At 39.2% G+C, this 18,606-nt stretch overlaps 1 protein-coding gene, 2 long non-coding RNA genes and 1 pseudogene across 3 annotated transcripts in view; 1 reads left to right on the top strand and 3 right to left on the bottom strand.

Annotated features, from left to right (window-relative positions):
• Window positions 1-18,606, bottom strand: part of LOC148156122 (NLR family CARD domain-containing protein 3-like) — a 185,855-nt gene that overhangs the window by 148,694 nt on the left and 18,555 nt on the right. The window lies entirely within an intron of this gene.
• Window positions 5,411-6,637, bottom strand: LOC148156125 (uncharacterized). The gene is made up of 3 exons (XR_015764744.1): window positions 6,535-6,637; window positions 5,684-5,815; window positions 5,411-5,530 (listed from the first exon to the last, which is right to left on the bottom strand). It is a non-coding gene; the product is annotated as an uncharacterized LOC148156125 (long non-coding RNA).
• LOC148156124 (uncharacterized) lies at window positions 11,610-14,047 on the bottom strand. The gene is made up of 2 exons (XR_015764736.1): window positions 12,293-14,047; window positions 11,610-11,875 (listed from the first exon to the last, which is right to left on the bottom strand). It is a non-coding gene; the product is annotated as an uncharacterized LOC148156124 (long non-coding RNA).
• LOC148156123 (uncharacterized) lies at window positions 16,729-18,478 on the top strand (annotated as a pseudogene).

The following is an 18,606-nucleotide window of genomic DNA, read 5'->3' as shown; positions in this document are numbered from 1 at the left end:
CAGAGCTGAGGCCAGAGAAGCACAGCCTTCCTCTGAGACCAAACAGCCTGATAAGCTGCAGACACACAATTCATCACATGATGAGAACATTGAGGTAGAGCCCAAGGTCTGAACTGGACATTTATAGGAGAGGAAAAAAGTCAATAAATTAACCTGTCAATCAGATGAAATAGTAATAACACTCTCATGTAGTTCTGTGTGTAATAAAAATCAACATTTGTCACATGTAGAACGGATCAGAATAGAAACATCCTTCATTGATCCACAGCAGGGAGTTCAGGTTTATCAGCAACAAGTTTAAATAGAAGAATCAGATATTCAAGAAAAGGTAAAAATAAATAGGAGACTGTAGAGTAATGACACATTTACAACAGAGGAATAATAATAATGCTGTACATTTAATAAAAACATCAGTTTCAAAGAAATGTGCAGCTGAGTAGAGCAATTAATAATAATCTACAAGATGTGTATTTGTATGTTAAACAGCAATAGACTATTTAAAATAAATGTAAAAAGACACCAGGTAACAACCAGAATGTATATAATTAATGAGTTTGTTGGGAGCTAGGGCTGCACCGATTTATTGGTGCCGATTTCCTTAATTTTAGGAGATCGGTAATCGGCCGATTTTATCATGTGAAGCTGATCTAATCCACTGATGTTATCAACCTCGGCAAAAGTCTAAAAATCAACCACTGTGCTTGTCTTTTCTCCTGTGAGAAAAGTTTGACTGACAAACCGGCCGACCAGCTCATGTCTGCACATTTACAGTTAACAATATTGTTTTAAAGTCACCCCATTGTTGCCAATTCAGTAACTCTCTTGAGGTATGGAGGAACATTTCAGACAAAAACATGGTATCAGCCAAAATCAGTAAATTAGGCTTTTAAAAGATCGGTAATCTGTAATCGGCCAGAAAACTGCCATTGGTGCAGCCCTATTGGGAGCAGTTCTGGTTAGAAAGTCTAACAACTGTTGGGAGGAAGGATCTGCAATAAAGCTCATTTGTGCACCAAGGATGCAGCAATCTGTCAAGTATCCAGAGTTAACACTATCAATGAAGTCTGACCACTGCCTTTCTAAACACCTCTGTTCTTGGTTCTGTCAGCATGGAGGGAATGAAAACCAGCAATGTTTATGTGTAGAAACTTGTTAGTGACAGGAAGCCACTTGTTGCTCATCCTATCACAGTTCCAGGCTGGAATCCACTGAGTTCCTGAGAGCAAGACATTATTTCACAGATGTTTGTAAAAACGGTCTACATGCCTTGGTGCTGCTTTCATAAACCTGTGGCCATGGAAGTTACTGGAACACCTGATTCCCATCATTTGGATGGAGGTCAGATACTTTAGTCAATCTCTGCTAGCAGCTGGTGGATAGAAATCACCAGGATGGGTCACATTTTACCTGAGAGTCTCCAGGTTGCAGTTTGGACTCTTCAGTCCAGCAGAGAGAAGCTTCACTCCTGAATCCTGCAGGTTGTTGTTACTCAGGTCCAGTTCTCTGAGACTGGAGGACTGGGAGCTGAGAACTGAGGACAGAGCTTCACAGCTTCTCTCTGAGAGGTTACAGCCACTCAGTCTGAGGAGACAGGGAGGAAAATCTGGTATTAAACAATTCATCAGAATTTATGTTCTTTCAAATCAACAATGTTTTTATTGGACAGAGAAGGAACCATCTGATTTTACACAACCTTTGTATTTGTTGTGAACTGGTTCATTCTATAGTTGGGCCTCCAGCCTTAAATGACAGAACTACAGGCAACAAGGAGGTTGGAAAGAGAATTATAAAATTACACAATTAACTATATTAATCCAATTCAATGTTAACATAAAGTGGAGGAGTTTTGCTGCTTGAATATGTAACATTATGTTCAGCTGCTGAAAGAAGTCTGTTTATTTTTTTGCTCATCCCCCCCAGTGGGACACTTTGAAGAGACAAAGCACCAAAATATAAACTAAAACATGAATATTTACCTCATAATTAGCAGATTTCTACCTATCAACAATACCTGCAGTAACAATGTGTGTCCTTACAGAGCTTTGTTGGAGGCTTTAACCACTGGCAGCAGCCTCAGAAGAGCCTCCTCTGAAGCAGAGTATTTCTTCAGGTCAAACACATCCAGATCTTTTCCTGATGACACTAAGATGAAACCCAGAGCTGACCACTGAGCAGGAGACAGTTTATCTGTGGAGAGACTTCCTGAACTCAGAGACTGTTGGATCTCCTCCACTAGAGAACGATCATTCAGTTCATTCAGACAGTGGAACAGATTGATGCTTTTCTCTGCAGACACATTCTCACTGATCTTCTTCTTGATGAACTGAACTGTTTCCTGATTGGTCTGTGAGCTACTTCCTGTCTGTGTCAGCAGACCTTGTAGGAGTCTCTGATTGGTCTGCAGTGAAAGTCCCAGGAGGAAACGGAGGAACAAGTCCAGGTGTCCATTTGGACTCTGTAAGGCCTGGTCAACAGCTCTCTGATGGAGAGACTTTAGTTTAGGTTTATTAAATAATGAAGATTTTTTAGATGTTTGTGTTTCTTCCATCAGGTTGACTCCAGAGTTGATGAAGGTCAGATGAACATGAAGAGCAGCCAGAAACTCCTGAACACTCAGATGGACGAAGCAGAACACCTTGTCCTGGTACAGCCCTCTCTCCTCTCTAAAGATCTGTGTGAACACTCCTGAGTACACTGAGGCTGCTCTGATATCGATGCCACACTCTGTCAGGTCTGATCCATAGAAGATCAGGTTTCCTTTCTGCAGCTGATCAAAAGCCAGTTTTCCCAGAGACTCGATCATCTTCCTGCTCTCTGGACTCCAGTGTGGATCTGTTTCAGCTCCTCCATCATACTTGACCTTCTTCAGTTTGGTCTGAACCACCAGGAAGTGGATGTACATCTCAGTCAGGGTTCTGGGCAGCTCTCCTCCCTCTCTGGTCTCCAACACATCCTCCAGAACTGTAGCAGTGATCCAGCAGAAGACTGGGATGTGGCACATGATGTGGAGGCTTCGTGACGTCTTCATGTGGGAGATGATCCTGCTGGCCTGCTGCTCATCTCTGAATCTCTTCCTGAAGTACTCCTCCTTCTGGGGGTCATTGAACCCTCTGACCTCTGTCACCATGCCAACACACTGAGGAGGGATCTGATTGGCTGCTGCAGGTCGTGTGGTTATCCAGAGGAGAGCAGAGGGAAACAGTTTCCCCCTGATGAGGTTTGTCAGCAGAACATCCAATGAGCTGGACTCTGTAGCATCAGTCAGGATCTCCTTGTTGTGGAAGTCCAGAGGAAGTCGACTCTCATCCAGGCCATCAAAGATGAACAGAACCTGGAAGTGTTCAAAGCTGCAGATTCCTTTGGTTTCAGTAAAGAAGTGATGAACAAGTTCCACCAAGCTGAACTTTTTCTCTCTCAGCACATTCAGCTCTCTGAAGGTGAATGGAAATATGAAGTGGATGTTCTGGTGGGCTTTGTCTTCAGCCCAGTCCAGAGTGAACTTCTGTGTTAAGACTGTTTTCCCAATGCCAGCCACTCCCTTTGTCATCACTGTTCTGATTGGTTGATCTCTTCCAGGTGGGACTTTAAAGATGTCTTCTTGTCTGATTGTTGTTTCTGGTCTGTGTGGTTTCCTGGATGCTGCTTCAATCTGTCTGACCTCATGTTCATCATTGACCTCTCCAGTCCCTCCCTCTGTGATGTAGAGCTCTGTGTAGATCTGGTTCAGAAGGGTTGGACTTCCTGCTTTAGCAATCCCCTCAAACACAGACTGGAATTTCTTCTTCAGACCTGATTTAAGTTGATGTTGACAAACTGCAGCAAGATGTTCTAAAATAACACAAAAAGTAAAATCAGAGATGAAACAAATAATACCTTCTGAAGATGATTTAAATAAATGTGATTCCATTTCTTCAGACATCAGTAAATGTGTCATTTATCCATCAGGTCAAATCTTTGTAGAAATCCTCTTACTGCTCTGCAGACGGTCAGCCAGCTCCTCCTGCTTCATCCTCCTCAGGAAGTTCAGTGTGATCTTCATCACTGCCTCTCTGCTGCTCCTCCTCTGCTCTTCATCATCACCTCTCAACACCTCATCATCCTCTCTCTGACTCTCTGAGCATTCTGGGTAATCTGGACTCAGAACCTTGTGGATCTTCTTCAGCTCGTTCTTCACAAAAGTGACAATGTTTTCCTCCAGCAGCTGGAACAGAATAATAGATGAATGAAACATCAGACTGAAATCATGGAGCCAAACACCAGATGGATGTTGGACAGACTGACAGTCCTCTGGTCTACAAAGTGCAGCATGGAGACGACTGTGAACAGAACCATGGAAAAGTAGTTGTTGTTCATGTACAGACCATAAATATGGAGTCCAGCTGTGTTTGATGCTGCTGGGCAGACGGACCACTGGGAACCTCTGAGCTCTGCTGGTCCACTCTGTGGAGGAACCAGGAACAATCAGGAAGGCAGGAAATATTCATCCAGCAATATTTACTAATAAAATAACTAAGAGTGTCACATTAAAGCAGAAAACAGAGCATCACATGAACACAATACAAAGAAGTTAGAAAGAGGAAGATGAACTACAAGGATGAAGACCAGTAACACCAGAATCACCAGTAGTCATTTTAAAAAGTTGGTGCTGAACTTGGACTTCAAACTGTCCACACTGTCAGCAGATCTGATGCTGGTGGAGACAGAGTCCCAGAGCTTGGGGACAGTGGAAGTGAAGGCTCTGTCCACACAGGTCTTCAGGACAGTGTGGGACATCCATCAGGTTCTGATGACTGGATCTGAGGTGATGTGGACATGGAGGAGCTCTGAGATATGTGGGTGTGTCCATGTGGGATCCTCTCCTGGATGTTCTAGAGGATTTAAAATGGATCCTGTAGATCCTGGAAGCCAGTGAGCTCACATTATATCTGTCCACACAGAGACAATCAGAAGGTAAAGGTCCATGAAGTGATATCTGGATGTGAGCAGTGAACCAGATGATCCAAGTAAAGATTTAATGTTCCTGCTGATCCACTAAGAACCAGCAGAACCTCTGATGGTCCACATCAGCTCAGTCTGGTTGAGTTCCAGCAGATCTCACCAACCACATCATGAAGCTTTCCTTCCTGCTGAACTGATCTCACAATGCACACAGGAACCAAGTCCTGATGGACCAGACTGGTTTACCAGGTATTTCCCAGTGGCTGGTGGAAATGTGTCCCACTGTTAGTCTGACATGGAGCCAGGAAGCAGCAGAACATCATCATCATCACCCAGAGATGAAGATATGAAGGTGTTTTCATTAGAACAGAGCAGCTGGTTTAGATAAAGGATCAAAACTCTGTAAATATAACTGGGAACATCTGAAACTTACTGGTTCAGTTTACAGCAGTTAGAAACAGCTCACCTCTCTGATGGTGGAGATCCAGGAGATTTCAATTCAATGGGTTCAACCTTTGACCTGTCTCTCTTCATTGTCACACAGCTGGATTCTGGTTCTGGTTCTGGTTCTGGTCTGGGTCTCTGATGGATCCTGACAGAAACATGATGATTAAAACTGAATCTGTTCAGTCTGGATGAAGCAGCAAAGAGGAGCAGCAGCAGCTTCATCACCACGTCTGTTTTGGCCTGATATAGTGAATGCTGTGTGAAAAGGGCTGTGGACAGTTAGAGATGGTGACCTCACCTCTGACCTTTGCTCTGGCTCTCATCTTCCCCACACAGAGTGGTTTTAGAGGGAGGGACTCCCTCCTCTCTGTCCTCACACTGATCCATGCTGCTGAATTCACATCAGCTCACACACACTTTCTAGCTTCACCTGCAGAGGAAACACACATCATTCATCTGCACATCAACTCTGATCATCCTTTACATCATTAGTGCTGGAAAAAGATCAGCTGCTCCTCCTCTGATTGGCTCTTCTTCTCTGCTTCATATCAGTGTCAGGTGAATGCAGTCAGACAGCAGAGAGGCAGAGGAAGCTGCATCAGCTGCTGCACTTCTACTATCAGTCCACTAGATGGAGACATGGAGCAGCATTTACATTCACTGATTCAACCTGCACTTCTACTATCAGTCCACTAGATGGAGACATGGAGCAACATTTACATTCACTGATTCAACCTGAACAACAGGAAGGATTTGAGTTCATTATTAATCTCTACAAGTGGATTATCTGCTTTAACTATTAACTATTTAATAATCTGACTCAATTGAAGACATTTTAAAAATAAAGTCATTTCATTTAGAAACGAAGCAGCAGGAAATTGTTGTGTTTGAAGTTAATGGTTAAGAGCAGAGTTTGATTCCTAGAAATAAAAGTGTGAATCAGTTTGTTTAGAGAAATAAATAAACATCATCTGTTCATCATGTTTTCTTCTTCCAATTGATCAATAATTTAATAATCCTGTATATTAGCTTTCAAACAGCAGGGAGATGAAACTTTCAGCTGAATTTAGAAGTGAACATTTTCTCCAAAGAGAATCAAGTCGAATAGTTTTTGTACACAAAGTTCAATAGGAAACAAATCAAACTTACAGTTTCTTCAAACGATCCAAAGAGTTGAAGAACATCTGAACAACAGACTGAGACCCAACAGAACCACAGCAGTGGTGCCACACCTCAACAGAACAAACTGAAAGTATTTGGAGGAGAAATTAGCTCAAACTGGTCTGACTGGTCAGAGGAATCTGTTGATGTCTGAAGACATAAAACCGTGTCATGAATCCCAGTCCAATCACAAACAATCTACTGCTGTTATTCTGCTGATCCAGGTTCTGTTCAGATCTACTGGAACCAGAACCTGTTTTAACTTTGAACCAACTGAACTAACTGGTGGGGATTTGTCTCCCTCTGCTGGTGAAACTACAATTTGCCTGATGTCTGATTATTAAACCCAGACGAAATGTTATCCAAATATGTCAGTGATGGTCAAAGTTATCAGAACCAGAACCAGTTCTACTTCATTTATCAGGACATGAATAAAGATCATTTGTTCCTCAGCAGCTTTTAAAATGAGTTCAATAAAACAGCATCACAGATTTACATTGAATCATTATTTACTGACCAGAATCAGAACCAAGATGCTGAAGCAGTGAGTAAAAACTAAGTCCATCTTTTCTGCTTCCACAGCAGGTCAAAGGTCAGCAGAGAAACTGCTGGCCAGATGAAAATATGAACTTTAAATATTTTTGAACAACAAATAGAGACAATCAGACTGGAGTCACTTTAGAAAGTGAATTCAAACTGAAAATAAATGTAACGGATGTTGCATAACTGATGACGTCACAACTCACCTGGTTTGTAGTTGTTGTTTTTTTCAGAGCGGCAGAACCAGGAAGGAGAAGGTCTGCAGTGAAATCAGAGGCAGGTTGAGAAAATCTTCATGAGGATTTAGTCCATGATGACTGAAGTAAAACAATTAACATCAATATTTTAGTTTATTTTCTATTTCACACATAGAAAAATGTAGAAATACATACAAACTAAGTATTGATATAAAACATTTACTAATTCATGTTTAACTTCAAAGTAAACATTTATTTTGCAAACTAAAATATTTTCCAAATTAACATTTGATTTTCAAATTCAGTATTTATTGTTAAAACTACATAAGTACTGAATTAAACTATATTTAATGATTTTGTTTCATGCCATTTCCTCCAGAAGGTCTTTATTTGTGCTCAGTCCCAGAAGACGTGTGTGATGACCGACCGTTCCTCAGATTCCTCCAACATCTATCTGTGGTTGGATCCTGGAAATGAAAGTTTTTAAAGGAGTTCTGCTTAAAGGTTTGTCTAACCACATTTATTTCCTCCAGTTCATTTTGTTGACTCTTTATTCTGCAGGCATAAATGTTTCATTTCAGCTGTTTGGTTCCTGTTGCCTCCAAGCTGAACGTTGATCCACATGAATGTTTTCCTCCAGGCCCATGAACCTGAGCAGAGACATTTATGACCTTCATGTTGAGTCCGAGCCTGAAGAGGAGAGGCTGCCGCTGTCGCCGTTCTGATGTCTCCAACCAAACACTTGACCCTCAACATCAACGCTGGAGAAACGATAGTTTTAAAAATACTGAAGAAAAGATGTTTACCTGCTTTCACACTGGAAACAACTGATGAAACTATTATCATTAATATCATTATTATTGTAATAACATAGTAATAACAGTGTTATTGTCATTCCAAGCTGCTGCTTCATGTAATCAACATTTCTCTGTCAGACTCCCTCAGGTCTCCACAGCAGAGAGATGAATCACGGCTCTTCCTCCTCTTCCTCATCCTCCACTGAGTTCTGATGGGTCGGTTCAGATCGTCTCTGAAGATCAGACACCAGAACAGAGGCGGATCAGAACCAAAGCCAGCAGCTCTGCTGAAGCTCAGGAGAACTCTGAGTCCAGATGTGGACCCTGGTCTCCTCCAGAACCTCCTCTGTTCTGCTGTGGAGGAGGAACTGTGTGGCTTCAGTTCTGCAGCAGGACCTTCTCAGCTGCAGCAGAAGAAGAAAGGACTTCCTGTGTTCAGGTTGATAGAAACCTGGATCTTTTTCTAGCTTGTGGCTCTGCTTCCAGCGTAGATGTTCTCCAGGTTCTGGTCTGGATCTAGTGGACTGTAGAGCTCATCAGGTTTCCTCTCATCACTCTGAGATCTTCAGCTTCTTTAGATTCAACCTGAAGCTTCTTCTGACAGCTGCAGCTAATATTTAGCATGATGTTTATTATTCTAGCCTCAGTGTTTCTGTTCTTCATGTGACTCCACTGAATCCAACTCTGATGTCGTCACTTCACAAGTGATGAAGATCCATTTTTCTTTCACTTCCTGCTCATTTCTTTCCAAAGCTCCATGTTTTCCAGGAGGAGCTTCAATGTTCTCCAGCTCTTTAGATGATGAAGGAACTCAGACTGACTCCACCCGGCTGGAGCTCCAGGTGAGCAGAAACAAACAAACCCTAAAGTCGTCCCTGCAGACCAGCTTTAGATTTGGATCAACTGAACATCAAGCTTCAGTAACATCTCAGTTAAAGTTTGTTTTCCAGATCTGAGGTCATTGTTCAGTTTTCCCTAAAGCTGAAAGTTTTTACATTGTCCAACCAGCTCCAAGAGTTGCTCCAACATGGTGAATTGTTTTGTTACCTTTAAAATGATCTGCAGCTTTTGCTCCTTGGTCCTAATGATGCCACCTGTTCACCAACGTTCACTAACTAATACACTTCTAGTTGCTGATAAGCTCCATTACCAAAGCTTATAAATGATCAATGCAAATCTTCTGTATGTGTTAAAAAGGATCATATAGTCAGATTAAGTAAAATATCAATAAACTCAAAGCAATCAAAAATATTTATATTTTCTCTAACAAGTAATTTCTCCTTTTCAGCCTAAACCGTATGAACAGAATGATTGAAATAAACTATGAAAATATTTAATTTACAGAATCCTGATGATAAACTTCAGTTGTGAACTGAATGATTAGATTGACCCCTCAGGTTCTGGTTCTGGTTCTGCTCTGCATCCCCAGAACCAGAACCAAACAAGGAGAAGCAGCATTCAGCTTCTATGCACCACAAATCTGGAACAAACTTCCAGAAAACTGTAAACCAGCTGAAACACTGAGAGCCTTTAAATCTGGACTAAAAACCACCTGTTTAGAGTTGAAACATAATTAATTAGTTTTGACTTAATGTGATGTTTCTGATTGTTGATTCTCAGCTGCATGACTTTGTGTTTTGTGTTCAAAGATGTAAAGCTCTTTGAAATGCCTTGCTGCTGAAATGTACAAATAACATTTGGTTTGATTCTGCACTGAGAGTCCAGAGTTTATTCTGAGGGAACAGACAAAGTGTCATCTTTTAATTTTACCACAATGTTTCTTCTGATTGGAAGTGATGTTAGTGAATCTGATGGATTCAGCTAAAGATGAGGCTGAGCTCAAAGATTTGAAGCTTAAAGATTCAAAATATCAACAACATGGAAAATCTGGACAGCTACTATAAGAAGGTTTTGATGGTTTTCATATAAAAGAAAGAAGTGATTACTGAGAAGGTATAAAATGTTCAACATGGCCGTTTAATAAAACCTAAATAAAAGCCACTAATCTGGTTTTTATTTAGTTGATAATCTGTAAAACTCTCCAGTGTTTCCAGATTTCAGGAACCGTTGGGAGTTTTTTCTATTTTTGGTTTAAGTTCCTCTTTAAAACCTGATAAACTTTGAATTTTAACTGTAAACTGTGAATTTTATCAGCCTGTCATGAGATGTGAACCAGTGAACTGATGTATTAAAAATGTGATTTTATTGAATGTGAGCAAAATTAATCCCATCAATGTGTTCAGTTTACAAACAAAACATTAAATTTTAAAGTAAATATTTATTATCCAGACTAAATATCTACCTTTGAATGAAACATTTAGTTTGTAACTTTGACATTTATAAATAAATGAATAACATGGTGAAATTATGACTCTGAAAAATGAACATATATAAAAATATTGCTGTTATTTTTGTATTTTTACAAATGAGGCTCCATAAATCTACAGCTTGTTAATGATTAACTCCACACTTAATATTTAGTTTTATTTGGGATGATTTTATTATTTTTGTTGCGTATATTAATTATTTAGTCACATTTAGTTAAATGTCTCCTGCTCTTCAGGCCAAACAGAGTTTTAGACTCTAAATGTGAGAAAGAAAAACTGAATGTTTGTTCTGATGAAAGTGGAGGAAAATGTTCTGTTCACACTAAATGTTTCTGAGCTCAATTCATTGTCATGTTTAATAAAATTCATCATCACATCAGACATTTTATTCACTCAATTTCAAACAAGAATTAAATGAACCTAAAGTAAAATAAACTTATTTTAACTTGATATTTTGACTGAAACAATAGAGAAATGTTTGCTCTTCCACCAGGTGACGACAGTTTTTTCTTACATATTGTGAAAAAATTATTTGGTTTAAATTGCAGCATTAAGTTAAAACTGAAAATTCAAGATTAATGAACTTAAAAAACAATGTTTAGACAACGTGTCTCTAGTTGTTGAATCAACTTCATGAACTTGAGTTAAAACCAAAACTAATTTCTTGTTGACTTAAATTTCATTTTCAAGACAGCAGGTGGATTTTTATTTCCAAGTTAAACCACCTTCAAATGTTTTACAGTGCAGCTGGTTGGTTGGTTTGATGTTGATGAAACTTAATGAGACATTTTCCATGTAATCCAGTTTGTTACTGGTTTGACCTGCTGATAGAAACTGGGATCTGTTATATTCATTCATCTCTATGCTCTCTAAACCTTGACAAGTTGACTTTACTTAAAAACTGTGGAAACCGATTGAACTGAAAAATGTGAGTAAGTTTAACTACTATTCTTATGTTTTGTTTCCTTAACAGATTCTTGTTCAGTTTACTTAACACCTTGTTGTGTGAACTTAATTGTGTCGAGTTAATTTAACTTAGTTTAGTGAATTTGTTTCAACTTAGAAATAGAAAGTAAATTATCCTCTTCTTAACTCGACTACATCAAGTTGGTCCATCTTACATGAACAGTTCAGTTTACTGAGCAGAATCTAGGAAACCAGTTGCCTTAATAAGTTAAGTCACCACAACGAAAGACTTTAAGTTCACAAGATTCAACATTTTATTTGAACAAAATGATAAACTTAACATAACAGTCAGTAACCCCACAGGAACCAGGATGAAGTCGCCATGGCATCTGGATCCTGTGGATAATAAGAAAAGCACAAATTAAAAACAGATGAAAGTTTAGATTTTTGACCAACAGAAAAGCAAAACATAGCAGAGACATTGTAGAAGTCTGTTATCGTCCTGGAGGACAACTGAGAGACATGGCAGGACAGCAGGCGTCATGGCAACAGCATCTTTGGTCTACAAGTAGAAAAACAATAAAAGCTCAAGCATATTCTGAAGAAGTCACTTTTTCACAATAAGTGGCCTAAAATAATTGTTCACCATTATTTGTTGTCTCAGCCTGATTAGACTGTTGATGTTTGTCCAGTTAAAGGAGAAACAGCAACGATCCAACCTGCTATCAGCTGATTATTAAAGCCACAGGCTGTTGCTCAATCATTCATTATTTCAACAACTAACTGTGTTTTTTCTAGTCTCAATCACCCAAATATCATCGATACAAATTCCCCCCAAACAAAGTGACTCAATGTCCCTTTAATGCAGCATCAAACTGGCTGGTTATTGCAAATGACAGGATGTGAAGAGGAGTCATGTGCATGTGAGCGCGTCCAACTGAACAACATATGAATTAAAAACATGCAGGATTTTCTTCACCTGGAACAAAATCCTTCATGAAGCTCATCCTTGGTTCAACCTGGACACGAATCTTGGGAAGTGTGTCGTCAACGACTCGTTTCCAGAGCTGAAAGCAGCTCAGGAGATCCCAGCATGCACTCTGGTGAACTCTGCAGAAACAGGAACCATCACATCCAGCTCCACAGGACTTTACATGACTTTGGGAAGGCATTTGGTTTAATATGAATACATAAACAACCTTCAAACCAAATGCTGATTTTGCTTATTAATATAAAAAACTAATGAAGTAAAAACTCGCATACAGAAAATGCTGATCAACGTTTCTGCTCAGATTTGCATAAACATTTGCTGATAAGTTGCTGAAGTCTAAGAATCTCATGTTTCCAATCACTGAAGTCTATTTCTTTATACAAAGTCAATCTACTCCAGTATCAATAGTTCCTAATATTATTAAAACTACTATTAGTAAAAGTGAAAAGTTCACTTCCCCCAGTAAATGACTCATGTAAATGTTTCCACTAGCTTGAAGAAAACCAACAAAATGAGTCGCCTGTTCTTAACGAGCTTCACCTGATAAATTGTAGATAACATTGTTTGCCCAGCAGCTTTACTCTACTTCCTCGGTTTGTTTAGAAAAAAGCTGCAGTGCAAAGATTTTAGTCTTTTAACCATGACTTATGAAATACTCTTATTAAAATCTTCATTTGGGTTTCAGACGGTGTTCTGAAAAGAAACCAAGAATAATCCATCACTCTAATGATTTGATGCCAAAGTTACAGTTACTTGTTTTACTTGTAGATTTTCCCACAAAGTCAGTTTTCTTCTCAGTAAACCTGCTCTGATTCTTGTCCATGCTGTGTTCAGCTCTCATCCAGCTCACCTGCCACCCTGATTGCTCACCTGTTCCACCTTAAACTCGTCTCAGTCTCTGCCTCGTTGCCAGATTATCTACAAAGTCCCTGATGTTGCGTTTTGGATCTCCTGGTGCAGATCTTCATTGCTCCCACTGAAGCCTGTTCCTCTGGTTTCCTGCATCTCCCTGTTGTCAGACCCTCAGCTCCTCTGCTCCACCCGTCTGCTGCTCTACAGGCCCGTTGAGATGAACATTTCAAAGATACCCTCCGTTATCTGAGCATCACCAGCTTCTCCCCTCTCTCCTCAGTGCTGTGTTTGACAAACTCTTCCTGAACCAGAGTCTGAATATTAACTAAACTTGTTTTTTCACTGCTTACTCCTGTGTGGGGTTGAATTTCCGGGTCCCACTGAGTGTCCTTACAAAACCAATATTAATTTAAGTATTTCACTTTAGGTCTTATTCAATTACTCAAAATGTTTAGACTTCATTCTTTAAACCTTTTATGCTTTGAAATAAGGAATAGTTTCAACTATTTCTATGAATCTATGAGCTGGAAACTTCCTCTTCTCTCAGGAAACCTGCTGTTCCTGTTTCATGACTCTCTTTCTGCCTGACTTTGTTTTTATGATTAGATAGAAAAAAGAAAGTAGAATTAAAGCAAAGTTTGCAGGAGATAAAACAACAGACAACCTGATTGATTTGATTAAAGTTTGACTGTTGGGTCTAAATGTTACTTGTGTGATTAACTTTAAAGGAAACTTTATTTATTTATTACTATTAAACTAAATCTCCAGCTTGGGGAAGTGGGATGATCTCGGCTTTTGCTGTTGCTAGAATAAATTAAACTACAGGGAGCGTGATCTGACAGTAGCACGTTACCATAGCAACAATCAGTTACATTTGAGAGAAATTTGATTGGAATCAATAAATAGTCAAATATGTTCTAGATTGTCATGAGTAGATTATTTCAGCTGGTTCTAAATGTCTCCAGATATCTACCTGATTTAATTCTCTCATAAAATCTCGGACTGTTTCCCTACTTCAGCTCAGTGTTTGGTCAGATCCTGATCCCAGTCCAGACTGGGTCCAGAACTCGGTTCCAATCGCCACAGAACGGATTTTCCTGTCAGCCATGAAAAGGCAAGAAAGGAACTGGAAAAGAAACATCATCATCAGAGTTGATGACACATTTACTACGTTCAGAGTTTCTTTTAGACCCTGAATAATCAGATTTCTCCTGATTTATCTTTAGTAACATTGGTGACCTGAAAAGGAGCAGATTTATGAGTTGGAAGTTAGTGGAGATGGTGAAAGAGTTTTATGAGAGGAAAAATATATTTTTACTGAAAGCAAGAAGAAACAATTTTATCAGAAAAAGTTAATATATTGTACAGTTTTTCGAAAGTCACACATTCACTACACTGTTAAAAGTCATGCCCTCCATTAGTTAACATAACGTTTTTCTATGTTACTTCCAGTTAACATAATGCGTTTTGTAATTTCAACTTAATTTCATGAGTTATTGGCATTTCAACTCAAGTATGTGAGTCAGTTCAGTGAAACATAAATTTAAATGTGTGAACATAACTTGACAATCTGAGTTTTAAAATGGTAACCGGATCTTATAAAAACTGATCACCACTGGCAATATTAATGCGAGATCCAAATAGTGCCGGAAATTCGCTCTTTATCTGATAAGGGACTAAATATGATGTAAGATTTAGTGATACTTTATAAAGTTCTCCATCCCAGTTAGAATTGCATATTAAATGAAGAAGAGGAACACCACCTGACCAGATTAAGGACGTTGAAAGCAAAGTCGCGGATGAATACCATTTTTTCCAAGACCTGGATGCCAAAGGCGGCATTTTTTCTAAATGCGAAACAGCTGGAGCCATAGAAGTAAGGTAAGCTGCATTTGTCGTTTTTTAATAATGCCATCCATTTTTAAAATATGTTAAGAGGTAAAAGTTCGTGTCTCTGTTACATGTTTAAACACAGGACATAAAACAACAGCTTGCTAACTGTCGAGGGCAGGAGTTAGCAGCTAGCTAAACTCGGTATGCTACTCGGTTGCGCTTATAGAACTTTTCTTAAGAGAAAATACAAGCAGCTACCACGATTTTTGTATTGTAAAGTTCCTCAGAAGCACATATGTGGCGCTTGGTCAAAGTTTTGCATCAACCTGCTGACAGCAGGTGAGTTAGCGGCTTCGGGAAAGGCTGTGCTTCAGTAATTAGTCTGTTCCCTGTCAGTAATTAGTCTGTTCCTTGTCAGTAATTAGCCGTGTCCTTTGTTTCATGTGTCCTTGCCCCACACTGCGGTTACTGATTAACTTAAATGTTAACACTTTTTTTTTCATCGATTTATTTTATTAAGTTCCTTGTTATATTGAGTAACAAGTTAAGTTGATTGATAAGATAACGTGTCAAAGTGCAGCCCTCATTTAGTCAGTGGTGATTCCTTTAAATTGTTTTAAAACATTTTCTTATCATTTACCCAATATTTTGTCTCGTCTCCATTAATTTAGTGTCTTGTCACTGTACCAGAAGCACTTATTCTTAAAGTGCAAATTTTTCAGGTCTAAGTTGTCTACAATGCTGCTGCATGTCATAGTTTCAGAAAATGAAATCAGGCGTCTTTCAGTTGAAGACATCCCCTCAAGTGTGGAGGACCTGTACCAGGTGTTACAAACCAACCTTGTTCTAAGAGGATTCATTTTGCAGTTTGAAGATCCTGATTTCAATAATCAGTTGTGCAACCTAACGAACATCAGAGACCTTCCTGTGGACTAGGGCTGTATAATAATATCGATATCGCGATAGATATCGATATTTTCTTTCCTAGAAAAAAATTGATATTTATCCGCAAGTATCGTAACATCCAACTGTCATCTTGCTCACTCACTGCTAGCTTCACCAGGAGAGTGATTAGGTCATCAGGCTTAGTGATTCCTTCAGATGTTAAGTGTCGAGGTTAAAAAGCTATAAACTATTCAGAGCAGGTACTTGTTGCATTTTATTTACTTTACAAATGCATGTAAGCTACAGTTTGTACTGTTTCAATTAAAAGAAACATGTTTTCTCACCACTTCTTTGATTCTTTTTGTCCAGCTGTCGACTTTAAGTCTGTGTCCATGTCCAACCAGAGCCAGGTATTGTGTAGTTGGTGCTTTTAATCAGTTTTCAGTTAAATTAATTCAATCCAACTCTATAACGGTCACAAAATATCACCAAAATCACTCTGTCCCTCTAAAATTTCTCAGAAAATTGCAAAAGTGTATTGAATTGTATCGTTTGATGAATATCGCAATATATATCGTATTGTGGACAGAATACCGTGTATCGTATCGTGAGATTATTGTATCACTACAGCCCTACTGTGGACCGTGCAACTTTGAAAGTATTGTTCACAGCTGATGACTCCTTGGATTCTCCACTGGCAGCCTCTCTTCTCCAAGTAGTGCAGATTTTGTCCAATGGCCTGACCCCTTCCCGATTCCAAAGTTTTCACATGATGTGGAGCTACAACTGAAAGAAGCTAATTGTAGATATGCTAAGGATGTATGTGTGTCAGTGATTTCTAAAACTTTGAAGACTGATATCCTTGACACACTTTGCAGACTGTATGTCAAAGATTAGTGCTTATCCTGAGAGGCAACACTATGAAAATGTGGCCAAAACACTGGTGGAAAGGCATCCCTGTCTGCGAGACCCATGATCAGAAAAGGGATGGTACTCATGGTTTCACAGTCTGAAATTTAAAATGGGAAACTACAGGCAAAAATTAAGTTCAGCAGGATGCCTTGAAGTGGTCATAAACAAACGAAAATCTGTAAGTTCAAAAGGGGAAACTGTCAAAAAGTCAAAGAAGGGGGAGGTGAACTACAGTCCTGATCCACCTGAAGGACAGAGTCCTGAAAACATGAAGGTGAAGCGCAAGATAATGGAGGCTGAAATGCAGAAGAAAGACCCAAATCATCAGCTGCTTGAGGATTTGATGGTTACTACATTTTCTCAGCGTAGGAAAGAGATTGTAGGATATCAACCACACATTACAGAGCTCATCTCCCGATGGCCAGCTCTGTTCCATGAGAGACGGGTAATCGCACAATTGAATTAGCTCCACCAAGAGATTTAGTGATTTAAGACTGAGTTAACTGTGTCCTATTGAGACAAGTTTTATATTCTGTCACCTCAGATTAGGGCTGAATTTACAAGAATCGTCACCAAAGACCTTCTGGAATCTTTTCTTGATGGACTTGATGGCCTGGTTCTGAGACTCCTGGAGGTCTACAAAGCAGCAACCAAATCTGGAAAGAAGCAGCCACTCAAAGACACTTTGGACTGCCTTGCAAAAGATGTAAGCAGAACTGAAGATGGCTAGAAAACAAGGCATAATTTGTTATTTTTGTTAAAATATATTAATTTTACTGAATGTCTCATCTCTTGCAGGACACAAATGAAAGGAGAAGGGCTGCTGCTCTGCTTGGTTTGCCACGCTACACATCTGGCGAAGATCCATCAACTGTCATCAGGATGTGTGATGTAAGACTAACAAATATTACAAAAACTGTTTACATATTTGCCTATTCCTCTTTCTTGCTATCATTTAAAAAAAAAATCTTTTTGTAGACTTTGTGTTTGAAAAAACTTATTTTTAGTCCTTGTTAAGAGACATTACTTCCTTTTTACTACAGCCATGCATAACATCAAATTCTGATGTAATTACTTTGTGTATCCTGATTGATTTTGCTCAAAGCCAGTTGATGGAAACATGCCTGATTCGCATTTTCTTTAATTTCTTTTGACATTTTAGAAATTTGATGATAAAAAAAATGCATTAAAATGGAAACGCTGCTTGTGTTCTACATTTTTAGAATAATTTCAGCTCTTCATACAACCCCACAAGTCTCAAAACATGAGGTTTGTTAAACCTCACAACAGCATTAAAACTTGCAGTATAAAGATACCAGAGTATTTGCATTCTTTACTTGCACACAAATGTCATTAATTATTTCTTCTTTTTAAGGCTCATGCTGATTTTCTGGATGATGTCATGAAGGAGATGCAGGTTGGTCTCCTGATTCTTGTGAAGGTGGTGAACGGGGGGCCGTCCCACACCAGGTCTTCGATGAGGAGGAGTCCATTGTGCTTTACAACATTAAACATGTGACACTTGGCTTTGCTACGCTTATGGGTGTCATCTACTGTGTCAATCTCAAATATCCAGATGACATGAAGGATTCGTTTGAGTTTCTTCAGAGAGTGGTGATGAAGATCAAACCAGACCAGGCCTCAGCTTGAGTACATGGTTTGAGAAACAAAATCCTGAGGTACAAACTGTAACATCTGGCATGTTTTCAGTTTTGTTTTCTTACATAAGAGTTCCTGTACGAATTTGTTTAGTTTGTTCCACGCTCTAAATGTTAATACTAATGGTTATGCACTAAACCATTTGGCATTGTGCTGAGTTG

This window comes from Poecilia mexicana, unplaced genomic scaffold (assembly GCF_051168715.1).
Source record: "Poecilia mexicana isolate PSO_F unplaced genomic scaffold, ASM5116871v1 scaffold_12, whole genome shotgun sequence".
NCBI lineage: Eukaryota > Metazoa > Chordata > Actinopteri > Cyprinodontiformes > Poeciliidae > Poecilia > Poecilia mexicana.
Note: the sequence above shows the minus strand (reverse complement) of the source record. Positions and strands in the feature narration are given on the sequence as shown.